Genomic DNA, 3440 nt, shown 5'->3' on the forward strand with positions numbered 1-3440 from the left:
ACTTTAAAAGGTCTTGTGCAGCAGATTTTCCTAATGCAATACATCTTTTGATTTCTTGAGAGTTGCTTCCATGAGTGTTGATAGTGGATCCAAGAAGAATGAAGTCCTTGACAACTTCATTCTTATCTCCGTTGATAAGAATGTTGTTTATTGGTCCAGTGGTGAGGATTCTTGTTTTCTTTACATTGAGATGTATAATTGGATGAATGTGAGACAATAAATGAACTTAAGTTAACTTTCTTCCCCATGATTTTTCTTTACTTGTTTTAAGGGATTTTTTGCCTTTATCTCTCCTGTCCAAAGCAGAGTAATCAAAGATGCTTAACTCTACTACAGTGACTGAATTCTTACTTATGGGATTTTCTAATGTGTGGGAGCTCAGAATCTTAAATGCCATACTCTTTTTACTGATGTACTTGAGTACCCTGCTGGGAAATCTTCTCATTATCAAAGTAACCACTTTTGACAAGACTCTTCATACTCCCATGTTTTCTTCCTTAGAAATTTATCTGTCCTTGACATGTGCTATATTTCTATCACTGCACCCAAGGGGTGTACCATCTTCCTGTTTGACAACAGGGCAATCTCTATAGTTAAATGTGCAGCTCAGATATATTTTGGTTTTATGTGCTATTACAGTGATGCTGTTTCTCAACATCATGGCCTATGACCGCTATGTGGCCATCTGCCATCCCATCCACTATCCTATCATCATGAATCCTCCTTTCTGTGCACAGATGACACTGGGCACTGTATTTAGTGGTCTAATCTATTCAAGTGTGCACATTGGAAACACATTTCAGTTGTCTTTCTGTCAGTCTAATGTGGTTCCTCAGATCTTTTGTGAAATACCTTCTTTGCTAAAGCTCTCTTGTTCTGATATCCTCATAAATGTGGTTATGATATATTTCTCTGCTCTAGCTATTGTTGGTAGTTCCTTTTTTTCCATAAGCATGTCTAATGTTCACATATTTTCTTCTTTTACCTGTATACCTCATATTATCATGGTGACTGTCTTTGTGGCCTCAGTGGACTCTGTGTATATGAAGCCTACCTCCAAATCATGCACAGTTCAGGACATTATCATTTCTGTTTTCTTCTCTATAGTCCCTCCTTTTCTAAATCCTATTATCTATAGTCTTGTTGTTAGGTGCCATCTAGTCGGTATCGACTCATAGTGACCTTATGCACAGCAGAATGAAACACTGCCTGATTCTGGGCCTACCTCACTACTGTTGCCACACTTGAGTTCATCAATGCTGCCACTTGGCCAATCCTTCTCATTAGGGGTCTTCCTCTTTTTCTCTGACCCTCCACCTTACCAAACATGATATCCTTCTCCAGTGACGGGTACCTCCTGACAATATAGTCAAAATATGAGAGACAAAGTTAGGCCATCCTGGCCTCCAAGGAGCACTCTGACTGCTCTTCTTACAAAATGAATCTATTGGTTCTTTTGGCAGCCCATGGCACTTTCAATATTCTCCTCCAACACCATAACTCAAAAGCATCAATTCTTCTATGGTCTTCCTTATTCACTGTCCAGCTTTCGCATGGCTTGGGTCAGGCATACCTTAGTCTTCAAGCTGACATCTTTGCTCTTCAACACTTTAAAAATGGCTTGTGCAGCAGATTTGCCTAATGCAATATGTCGTTTGATTTCTTGACTGCTACTTCCCTGAGTGTTGATAATGGACTCAAGAAGAATGAAGTCCTTGACAACTTCCATCTTTTCTCAGTTGATAAGAATGTTTATTGGTCCAGTGGTAAGGATTTTTGTTTTCTTTACATTGAGATATAATCCATACTGAAGGCTGTGCTCTTTGATCTTCATCAGTAAATATTTTAAGTCCTCTTAACTTTCAGCAAGCAAGGTTGTATCATCTGCATTTGGCAGGTTGTTAATGAGTCTTCCTCCAATCCTGATGCCAAGTTTTTATTCATATAACACAGCTTCTTGGATTGTTTGCTCAGCACACAGGTTGAATAAGTATCGTGAAAGAATTCACCCTTACAATTTTCTTTGTTGTCAAATGATTGTCTCAACAATCTTTATCAATTCTTTACACAGGTTCAGATATATGAAAACTTCTTGATACACAAAGTATACTCACATATTATACTTGATTCCTGATGCCCCATCATTTAAGGCCAATTAGCTCCTAAAAAATTACCCATGGGCACTACTGTTGAATGCTCTAGACATTGTTCCTAAGGGTTTTGTCTACTTCCATTAGTATTACCAGTCCCTTGTGTTAAAATGAACATAGAAAGTTTTTCTTTTTTTCTTTTGATAAAGCAGAAGAATTATTTCAGGATCTGTGTCATCTCGTATCATTTTTTCTCATCTTTGACTACACCTGAAACATCATTGGACTCTCATCAGAAATCCTGACTTCCAGAAAGAAAAGGAAATACTTACTTGTAAGGATTTTCTATTATTCCTTTCTTTTACTCCCTCTTACTTTCCCCTCTGAATTACCCCAAATTCTGCAGTGCATTGCTCACTTATTTTTTGAGAAAGAGAAGCAATGAAATTAATATTAAAAAGTACAGATAGAAGATGAACTCCCACAAGAAGATCAATCTTTTCTTCTGTATTCATCATATGAAAAATTCAGTCCCCAAAATTTGAACCAATTTGACAGCTGATTGTGAAAGCACAGAGTGAGCATCTACCAAGAAATGTAGCTGATGCCAGCAACACAGGCAGGTGGTACCCTGACTTTGGTATAAAGAAAGCCTATTTAAATTTAAAACTAAACACATTTAATTGTGATGTGTAGTGGATATCTAAAATATAGAAATTACATTTGCATTATAATGTTGCTGTTGTTGTTGTTAAGTGCTGTAGAGTAGATTGACTCACAGTGACCCATTATGGGGGGTGGCTTGATCTGTCGACCTTGCCGAACAAACTGACTTTGCAGGCCAACGCAGCAGTGTCAATGAATGATTCCAACAAATATCTGTCTGTTTCTTCTCTGCTAAGTGGATGAATCAGTGAAACCCTATCATAAAGTCAAGATTTATTAAGTGCCGTCGAGTCGGTTCCGACCCATAGAGACCCTGTACAGGGTTTCCGAGGCTGTAAATCTTTACGGGAGCAGACTGCCTCATCTTTCTCCCGCGGAACCGCTGTTAATTTCGAACTGCTGGCCTTAAGGTTCGCAGCCCGATTCGTAACCAGTACGCTACCAGAGCAAAGATCATCATTAATAATTATCATTGTAAAGCTGTCCCATAGCATATTATAAAACAGCATATAAGAATTTGTTTATGGCTCATTACCAGCTTCCAGACCAGTGTTGTTAGGCATCTAAATATTTTGAAAGGCTATCTTAATTCTGGTAGCATAGTGGTTACGAATTGGGCTGCGAACCTTAAGGTCAGCGGTTCAAAACTACCAGCCACTCCGCGGGAGAAAGATGAGGCTTTCT

General features: G+C 38.5%; 1 pseudogene; it reads left to right on the forward strand.

The window, feature by feature from the left end:
- Positions 1-317: 317 nt before the first annotated feature.
- Positions 318-3440, forward strand: part of LOC102810729 — a 41434-nt pseudogene continuing 38311 nt past the window's right edge.

This window comes from Chrysochloris asiatica, unplaced genomic scaffold (genome assembly GCF_000296735.1).
Source record: "Chrysochloris asiatica unplaced genomic scaffold, ChrAsi1.0 scaffold00713, whole genome shotgun sequence".
Taxonomy (NCBI): domain Eukaryota; kingdom Metazoa; phylum Chordata; class Mammalia; order Afrosoricida; family Chrysochloridae; genus Chrysochloris; species Chrysochloris asiatica.